General features: G+C 40.8%; 1 protein-coding gene across 4 annotated transcripts in view; it reads left to right on the forward strand.

Moving 5' to 3' along the window:
• The first annotated feature begins 346 nt into the window (after positions 1–346).
• The window catches only part of thrb (thyroid hormone receptor beta), a 48,172-nt gene continuing 37,629 nt past the window's right edge, over positions 347–10,889 (forward strand). For all 4 annotated transcript variants that reach the window (XM_080441931.1, XM_080441930.1, XM_080441933.1 and 1 more), the window contains exon 1: positions 347–427. The gene's annotated coding sequence lies outside the window, so the exon portion shown is untranslated. The remainder of the gene's footprint in view (positions 428–10,889) is intronic.

Genomic DNA, 10,889 nt, shown 5'->3' on the forward strand with positions numbered 1-10,889 from the left:
TACAAATTACATTTCAACCTTTTCATAAATTCACCATTTCTTTGCATTTCCTGTTTTCAATGTGAAACCAGCGTTGCCAGTTACGTGCGAGAGAGAAACAAGCAACCAGGTCTATCACCACATGTCCAAATGCATCGCTTAACAAGCAGACTTGGCAACGCTGCCAAACCAGTGTTGCCAGGTATACTAGAGAAACAAGCAACCAGGCAGACAGTGATATTCGGACCAAACCCCGCGGGGGAGCCTGGCAACAACCCCCTGTGTTGTGATTGGTTGTTGGTGTTTTTATTCTGTGTTGTGATTGGTCGTTGGTGTTTTTATTCTGTGTTGTGATTGGTTGTTGGTGTTTTTGCATTCCAGGTTTTCTACTGGAGGAGCGCTGCGGCTCCTCGAGACTGCCTGGGGTCACAACGCATCACTTCCTGTGGTGAGACACACGCGCACACACACACACACACACACACACACGATCACACATCATAGAATACAGAGACAGTGTAGTGTCTCAGTAAACTATAGGATCATAGAATGCAGAGACAGTGTAGTGTCTCAATAAACTATAGGATCATAGAATACAGAGACAGTGTAGTGTCTCAATAAACTATAGGATCATAGAATACATAGAGACAGTGTAGTGTCTCAGTAAACTATAGGATCATAGAATACAGAGACAGTGTAGTGTCTCAATAAACTATAGGATCATAGAATACATAGAGACAGTGTAGTGTCTCAGTAAACTATAGGATCATAGAATACAGAGACAGTGTAGTGTCTCAGTAAACTATAGGATCATAGAATACAGAGACAGTGTAGTGTCTCAGTAAACTATAGGATCATAGAATGCAGAGACAGTGTAGTGTCTCAGTAAACTATAGGGTCATAGAATACATAGAGACAGTGTAGTGTCTCAGTAAACTATAGGATCATAGAATACAGAGACAGTGTAGTGTCTCAGTAAACTATAGGATCATAGAATACAGACACAGTGTAGTGTCTCAGTAAACTATAGGATCATAGAATACAGAGACAGTGTAGTGTCTCAGTAAACTATAGGATCATAGAATACAGAGACAGTGTAGTGTCTCAGTAAACTATAGGATCATAGAATACAGAGACAGTGTAGTGTCTCAGTAAACTATAGGATCATAGAATACAGAGACAGTGTAGTGTCTCAGTAAACTATAGGATCATAGAATACAGAGAGACAGTGTAGTGTCTCAGTAAACTATAGGATCATAGAATACAGAGAGACAGTGTAGTGTCTCAGTAAACTATAGGATCATAGAATACAGAGACAGTGTAGTGTCTCAGTAAACTATAGGATCATAGAATACAGAGAGACAGTGTAGTGTCTCAGTAAACTATAGGATCATAGAATACAGAGAGACAGTGTAGTGTCTCAGTAAACTATAGGATCGTAGAATACATAGACAGTGTAGTGTCTCAGTAAACTATAGGATCATAGAATACATAGACAGTGTAGTGTCTCAGTAAACTATAGGATCATAGAATACATAGAGACAGTGTAGTGTCTCAGTAAACTATAGGATCATAGAATACAGAGACAGTGTAGTGTCTCAGTAAACTATAGGATCATAGAATACAGAGAGACAGTGTAGTGTCTCAGTAAACTATAGGATCATAGAATACAGAGAGACAGTGTAGTGTCTCAGTAAACTATAGGATCATAGAATACAGAGACAGTGTAGTGTCTCAGTAAACTATAGGATCATAGAATACAGAGAGACAGTGTAGTGTCTCAGTAAACTATAGGATCATAGAATACAGAGACAGTGTAGTGTCTCAGTAAACTATAGGATCATAGAATACAGAGAGACAGTGTAGTGTCTCAGTAAACTATAGGATCATAGAATGCAGAGACAGTGTAGTGTCTCAGTAAACTATAGGATCATAGAATACAGAGACAGTGTAGTGTCTCAGTAAACTATAGGATCATAGAATACAGAGACAGTGTAGTGTCTCAGTAAACTATAGGATCATAGAATACAGAGAGACAGTGTAGTGTCTCAGTAAACTATAGGATCATAGAATACAGAGAGACAGTGTAGTGTCTCAGTAAACTATAGGATCGTAGAATACATAGACAGTGTAGTGTCTCAGTAAACTATAGGATCATAGAATACATAGACAGTGTAGTGTCTCAGTAAACTATAGGATCATAGAATACATAGAGACAGTGTAGTGTCTCAGTAAACTATAGGATCATAGAATACAGAGACAGTGTAGTGTCTCAGTAAACTATAGGATCATAGAATACAGAGAGACAGTGTAGTGTCTCAGTAAACTATAGGATCATAGAATACAGAGAGACAGTGTAGTGTCTCAGTAAACTATAGGATCATAGAATACAGAGACAGTGTAGTGTCTCAGTAAACTATAGGATCATAGAATACAGAGAGACAGTGTAGTGTCTCAGTAAACTATAGGATCATAGAATACAGAGACAGTGTAGTGTCTCAGTAAACTATAGGATCATAGAATACATAGAGACAGTGTAGTGTCTCAGTAAACTATAGGGTCATAGAATACAGAGAGACAGTGTAGTGTCTCAGTAAACTATAGGATCATAGAATACATAGAGACAGTGTAGTGTCTCAGTAAACTATAGGATCATAGAATACAGAGAGACAGTGTAGTGTCTCAGTAAACTATAGGATCATAGAATACAGAGAGACAGTGTAGTGTCTCAGTAAACTATAGGATCATAGAATACATAGACAGTGTAGTGTCTCAGTAAACTATAGGATCATAGAATACATAGACAGTGCAGTGTCTCAGTAAACTATAGGATCATAGAATACATAGACAGTGTAGTGTCTCAGTAAACTATAGGATCATAGAATACATAGAGACAGTGTAGTGTCTCAGTAAACTATAGGATCATAGAATACAGAGACAGTGTAGTGTCTCAGTAAACTATAGGATCATAGAATGCAGAGACAGTGTAGTGTCTCAGTAAACTATAGGATCATAGAATACAGAGACAGTGTAGTGTCTCAATAAACTATAGGATCATAGAATACAGAGACAGTGTAGTGTCTCAGTAAACTATAGGATCATAGAATACAGAGACAGTGTAGTGTCTCAGTAAACTATAGGATCATAGAATACAGAGACAGTGTAGTGTCTCAGTAAACTATAGGATCATAGGTAAACCAATAACCTACAGTATAGTATCAGTCTAAACAACATATTATCAAAAAATTAATAATCTGTACATTATACACAGTATAGGATGCAGATCCAGGATAACAATGACCTGACATCTGTCTACATAACATGCTATCTACTGTACTGTACATTACATTTAAACCTTTGCATAAGCCTCCATGAGGGTCAAGGTCATAGGTCAAGCGCTACAGGGCTGAGGTGTAATCTGAAGAGGTGAGTCTTCAGATTACGGTGGAACATTGTTCCCGATTCACTAAGCGATTTACAACCATTATGTTTAAGACAAATCCTTTATTAGTCTATTATTTGCTGGCGGGGTTAAAACTTGTAAACATTACACATTATGTTCAGCTGATCCATCGTGCAATAGTGGGACTCGCTTCCAGACAGATCAGAATGATGTTCAAGTTCTGTCAGTGTCAAGGCAAACATCTTACATCTGTAAGTTTGGACGAGACGTTAAACTCCTGCAGCACCGGTGTTGCCAGATTTTGTGAGAGAAATAAGCAACCGGGTCTATGAAAATAAGCCCAAAAGAAGCTAGCCATATGAGAACTCTAAACCTATATATATATATACTGTATACATTGAAATGATATACTGTAGTGTAAACATTGGAGATAGCCGATCTACAGGCCAATCTACAAGCTCAAAGCGCTTCGTGATGCGATGCGTTGTGAGCTTGTAGATCTGCTATTTTCAAAACAAATCTTGAAATAAAATGTGGAATATTTGGACAATTTTTTAAACATTCTAACAACACAAATCTGGTAAGGGGCTCCATCTGGCACAACACATTTTCAGATGGGGATATAGGGATAAATTAGCCTACATATTAACTTGGGGGTCCATGACATAAAAATATTTGAGAACCACCGGTTAAAATAATTGAACAATTGTGAAGCAATTCCAAATAATGAACTACACTTTAGAAACAAGCCTAAAAAAACACACCCCACAGCTACCAATATTTACAAGCAACTTTACAGAAAAATAAGCCCAAATTCGCTTATAGTAAGCGGACATGGCAACACTGTTCAGTAAAGTGACGTTGAAGTTGGATGCTGTTGGATGCATCCTTCCAGATTAATCATGTCCTACACCTGGTCATACGCACGTCTCAGGGATATACGAACCCCTTTGAGAATTGCACGTCAGTTTGTGAGTACCGACAATACGACCTCCTTTACGAACTTTATTTACCCCATATTTACTTTATTTACCCCATATTTACTTTATTTACCCCATATTTACGACCCTCTTAGTGAATTTGGGACATTGGGAGTAAATCTGTAGTTCTGACTGGAATGTGGAGTTTGTTCCACAGTTTGGGAGCCAGCACGCACGCACGCACGCACGCACGCGCGCACACACACACACACACACACACACACACACACACACACACACACACACACACACACACACACACACACACACACACACACACACACACACACACACACACACACACACACACACACACACACACACACACACACACGTGATGCAATAAGAGTGTGTTCAGCAGCTGTTAGATGCAACTGAGTCCAGATGCTCCTGAATGGATCATTATCTGTGTGTGTGCGTGTGCGTGTGCGTGTGCGTGTGCGTGTGTGTGTGTGTGTGTGTCTGTGTGTGTGCCCAACATTAACTTTTTGTCTCACCCTCGCCAAGGGGACTGCTGTGTAGATCAAACAATACACAGTCCAAGCACATTTTTTACCGACCCAAATAATGAATAATGAGTGTGTGTGTGTGTGTGTGTGTGTGTGTGTGTGTGTGTGTGTGTGTGTGTGTGTGTGTGTGTGTGTGTGTGTGTGTGTGTGTGTGTGTGACTGTTCTTGCAGCATTTCTGTGTGTTCGGCACATTTATGAATGTTAACATGTGTTGTTAAATGTGTGCGTGTGCATGTGTTGTGTCAGTTGTCAGCGTGTTGGACTCTCTCTCTCTCAGACGTATTGTAGCGTTTCTCATTGAAATTACATTCTTTCTTTTTTCATATAAAACGTCTGTTCTGTGTCAGTCCTGTCTGTGTCAGTCCTGTCTGTCAGAACAGCAGCAGTCTGTGTATCTATAGAAAACTCTGTCTACAGTCTATAGACTGATACATACTCTAGTCTACACAGTATATACCAGCAGTGTAAAGTAACTACACTGTACAGTAAAGCTGGCCTTACACTACAAGACTTTTTCAGTTTTAAACGATTTTGAAATCGGGTATCATCACACACTACAAGATAATCTTTCAAGATTCTCTTATCAGATTATCTTAACTCATTGAGTGCCCACATTATTATTATCTATTTCTGGCCATTACGATTTTTTATTTTTTCAAAGTAAAAAAAAAGTGCTTAGGAAGCGAGATACAGCCTTTTTCAGTTATAAGTTTAACAAGGAGTGGATGGAGCTGCAAATCTTCAGATGATGATGATATTAAAAAAAAAAAAAAAAAACATTTTTTTTCAAAAACACGTTAATGGCACGTTGCACCATAGCGCTAAAACACGTGAAACACGTTAATGGCACTCAATGAGTTAAGGTGGCATTACACTACGAGATAATCGGGGTAAAAAACAACCCTCCCGAGTATCGGGGGGGTGCGTCTACCCCAGCCTAGATCGGGGGCGAATCTCGGGCATAAACATCGTCTAGTGTGAGGGTTCAAAGATCCAATCTGAACCCTCCCGAGTTGCTCACAGGACGGTCGGGGCCGCTCCGACCATTTTCTAAATGTTTTGATATTTATCTGGATCGCTGCTGTATGGAACACCTGGCACGGGTCGGACAGAGAGAAATACACACACGCACGCACGCACGCACGCACGCACGCACGCACGCACGCACGCACGCACGCACACACGCACACACACACACACACACACACACACACACACACACACACACACACACACACACACACACACACACACAGGTTGTTTATGTAGGATGGACAATCAGGTGCAGCTGCGGTGGATCCATTTTTTATATTAAAATACATTATTTTGATAATGATTTTATTCTTCTCATTTTACAATATGGACTGACCGTCCTATAGGCTATTATAGCTATAATGTCCACAGAGAATATATCCTAGTGTAATGCCACCTTTAGTACATGTAGTCAAGTACTGTACTTAAGTATGCGTTCCGTATGTGTGTGTGTGTGTGTGTGCGTGCGTGTGCAGAAGTACGGCTACATCACATGGTAGAAGAAGTAAGAGGTCAAGAGGTCACTTCACTATACGGTCCCGGTGGGTGGTCTCAGAGTGTAGTACCAGCAGCCACCAGCAGGGGTTCTTTGGTGTCAGTGTGACAGCAGAGAATCACTTTGTTAAAGTACAAATGAACATGTTTATCCCTGTGTGTGTGTGTGTGTGTGTGTGTGTGTGTGTGTGTGTGTGTGTGTGTGTGTGCGCGTGTGTGTGTGTGTGTGTGTGTGTGTGTGTGTGTGTGTGTGTGTGTGTGTGTGTGTGTGTGTGTTTGTGTGTGCGCGTGTGTGTGTGTGTGTGTGTGTGTGCGTGCGTGCGTGTGTGTGTGTGTGTAACGTGATAAGCCAGACCCCAGTCATTCAGGTTGATTCTTTTATCAGGCTGCATTCTGCATTCTTTAATGAAAACACCATCTGCCGCTCCTTGTTGCCGTGCGCGTTGCCACGGCAACAAGGCCCGATATCCAATAACACGGTTTGATCCAGACTCATTTGTTACATTAAACTATTAACCCATTAAGACCGGGAACGCATCGGTGTCAGTTTTTACATTTCTATGGGCTATTCAAAAAAATAGCAGATCTACAAGCTCAAAGCACTCGGTGCTACAAATTCTACAAATATCTTCTAAATCCTAACAGTTTTCTGAAAAACTTATGTCGCTATAATATCAGTGGTTCTCAAACTCTTTTATGTAACCCCCAAAATGATATGTATTTGGCCGCGGACCCCCATCTCAAAATATATTGTAACAGCCCCCCCCCCCCCCCCCCTCAGAAGCAAAGACTTGAGTCAAAAATGTTGACTTTAAAAGAATATAGTATCAAAGATTTGCACATTAAAGATCCACAAGCTTGTAGATCTGCTATTTTTTTGAATGGCCCAAAAGTATAAAATAATGCTTTTTTTAGCTCAAATCTAAAATGACATGAAATGATCTTAATGGTTTAATTTAATATTAAAAGAGCAAAAGACTTAATGTCGTCCCTCCTATCAAAATGTCATCTCCTCCAATCAGATGCACGTGTGTGTTTGACCGCACGAACGGAACTTTTGGTTATTGATGCGTTCAGAACGTTTACGGACAACGACAACTATAGTCTAGTTATAACTACTAGACCATACCCGGTGAAGTGCGCAGGCAAAAATAGTTGCAAACGTGGGGTTATTGCACGTCCTACTGTGCATACATACATATATACATATACATATATGCATATACACACACACACACACACACACACACACACACACACACACCACACACACATATATATATTCTGTCATGCATTGTACTTATATTAGAATGAATTGATTACTACAGCAAAAATAATTATACAACACTGTTATTACAACTTGTACAACTATTATTTCAACTTAACAACAACAATATAATTATGTGCATGCAGATATGCACGTAAAGGGTGCACATTCAACAGTGGAGAATGTATGGGCGTCCTTAACAAAGAAACGCTCTCCACCATTCGTTGCGATACGGGGCGACCGTGTTTAGGGGCGAGACAATTAGGCGCAGATTGCTCACCCCAGACCGTTCGGTGCGAGCCTGGGCGACCGTGTTTAGGGGCGAGATTGTGGAACGGTCGTATCGTTAGCTTGTACAGATTTTCGGAGAGTCGACATGGTGTAATGGCTAGATGAGATTAACTTTTGTGTCTCTGGTGGAGAGATTTACGTAAACGCGACGTGCTACCACCTTTGCACGAAAAGATTGCATTGCATTGCATTTCATGCACACACTCTCTTTCTCACTCTCTCACTCACTCACTCACTCACTCTCACACACAGCTCTCTCTCTCCCCCTCTCTTTCTCTCTCTCTCTCCCCCCTCTCTCTCTCTCCAGCCATCATAAGCATGGCGAGATTGTCTGATTGAGACTGTGTTTGACATAAAAATGCGAATAAACAGCTGAGATTGTAAATTGGGCGAAGCACGTTCAACACACACACACGCGCGCGCGACCCGTTGCGAGCGCTCACACACACACACAAACACACACACACACACACACACACACACACACACACGGTACTGCGGCCCGTGGCCCGTCGCGAACACACACACGGGCGTCGCGCAAACACAAATAATGTACATTGTGACATGTCACACGTGCCTCCCCAACGTGCATGCGCACGTGCGTGTCCACGCATACACGGGCGCGGACCCAAGTTGTGGTGCGATCATCTCACACACACCACCACGGAGCCACGATGTAGAATGAAATGTGACTCCCTGGCATAGGCATGTTAGTCGCCCGCCCCCTCCCGCCCCCTCCCGCCTCCCGCCCGGCCCAGAGTGGGCGGAGTCTATGGTGTGACAGACTTTGGTGTTGCCATGTTCGCCTATTGTAAGCGGTTTAGGGGCAATATTGGTGGAAGTGTGTTTTTGGCGTTGGTTGTGAAAGTGCAGGTGGGTGTGGGGACGCGTTGTGAGCTTGTAGAGCGGCTGTTTTCCAAGAGGCAATGTATATGTGTGACGGTGCTTCGTTTGGCCTTCTTTTCATAGACCTTGTTGCTTGTAGGGCTCGCTTCGTTTGGCCTTGTTTTCATAGACCTTGCTGCTTGTTTGTCTCGCGAAACCTGGCAACCCTGCGCAGCGTGATCTCCCATTGTTTGACACAAACGGTAATAATAAGCTGAGATTTGATGTAATCGAAAAACGGGCTTCACAGTTCCATGCACATGGTAATGGTCAATGGCTGTGCGCAATTTGAGATCAATAGCTCCAGGCACTGAGGAGAACCGGGCAGAAACATTTTGGGCTCAGAGGGCTCAGAGGTTTGGGCTCAGAGGTTTGGGCTCAGAGGTTGGTCTCAGAGGTTACTAGAATTATAGGAGGATAGTCTAGTTATAACTATAGTCTAGTTACTGTATAACTATAGTCTAGTTATAACTATAGTCTAGTTATATCTATAGTCTAGTTAGAACTATAGTCTAGTTAGAACTATAGTCTAGTTACTGTATAACTATAGTCTAGTTATATCTATAGTCTAGTTAGAACTATAGTCTAGTTATATCTATAGTCTAGTTATAACTATAGTCTAGTTATAACTATAGTCTAGTTACTGTATAACTATAGTCTAGTTATAACTATAGTCTAGTTATATCTATAGTCTAGTTAGAACTATAGTCTAGTTACTGTATAACTATAGTCTAGTTATATCTATAGTCTAGTTAGAACTATAGTCTAGTTATATCTATAGTCTAGTTATATCTATAGTCTAGTTATAACTATAGTCTAGTTATAACTATAGTCTAGTTATATCTATAGTCTAGTTAGAACTATAGTCTAGTTATATCTATAGTCTAGTTATATCTATAGTCTAGTTAGAACTATAGTCTAGTTAGAACTATAGTCTAGTAGTTATATCTATAGTCTAGTTAGAACTATAGTCTAGTAGTTATATCTATAGTCTAGTTAGAACTATAGTCTAGTTAGAACTATAGTCTAGTAGTTATATCTATAGTCTAGTTAGAACTATAGTCTAGTAGTTATATCTATAGTCTAGTTAGAACTATAGTCTAGTAGTTATATCTATAGTCTAGTTAGAACTATAGTCTAGTTAGAACTATAGTCTAGTAGTTATATCTATAGTCTAGTTATAACTATAGTCTAGTTAGAACTATAGTCTAGTTATAACTATAGTCTAGTTATAACTATAGTCTAGTTAGAACTATAGCCTAGTTATAACTATAGTCTAGTTATAGTTATATACCCTAACCACATGAACCCTAGTGTCTCTGTTCTGGCACCAACGTTCAGGTAAAAAAATAGCCGATCTACAAGCTCACAACTTTAGTTCCCAATCCGGTGCATACAGGATAATTACGGGTCCATTTGGTTCCATGTGTACACTCTCAGAGTTACAGACCTGTAGGGGTCCATTTGGTTCTATTTGTACTCTCAGAGTTACAGACCTGTAAGGGTCCATTTGGTTCTATTTGTACACTCTCAGAGTTACAGACCTGTAAGGGTCCATTTGGAAACCCCTCAAGGACCCATGAGGGACCCTGGACCACACTTTAGCTGAATTCCGATACCACAAACTTTCACACTCGCTCACTCTCCTCGCGTCCTCCACTCGCTCCTAAGCCCCGCCCCTTAGAGGAGGAGAGGACTAAACGGGAGGACGGAGTGGTCGACCCGTTGTCCTCACAGGATCAGAACGCACTCTAGCGTCATTTGAAAGCGACGGCAAATTCCGCGATCACTTATGACGTCTCATACAGCTGGACCAGAACAGAGCCGTGGATGAAAATATACATGCATAGAATAATATGCAGGTATAGAATAATACAGAATATAAGAATAGACAATTCACCAATGTTGATGATGGCCTCATCATTATCTTTATAGTTAACAATGTTGTGCAAAGCCATTTATTCCTGAAATAGTGAATTAATGAATTTACATTTATGAATGGAATCCTGACCCGTCCCTCTTTTTGCTCGTACAGTGTGTGTGTGTG

This window comes from Gymnoscopelus braueri (genome assembly GCF_963280865.1).
Source record: "Gymnoscopelus braueri genome assembly, chromosome: 11".
Lineage (NCBI taxonomy): Eukaryota > Metazoa > Chordata > Actinopteri > Myctophiformes > Myctophidae > Gymnoscopelus > Gymnoscopelus braueri.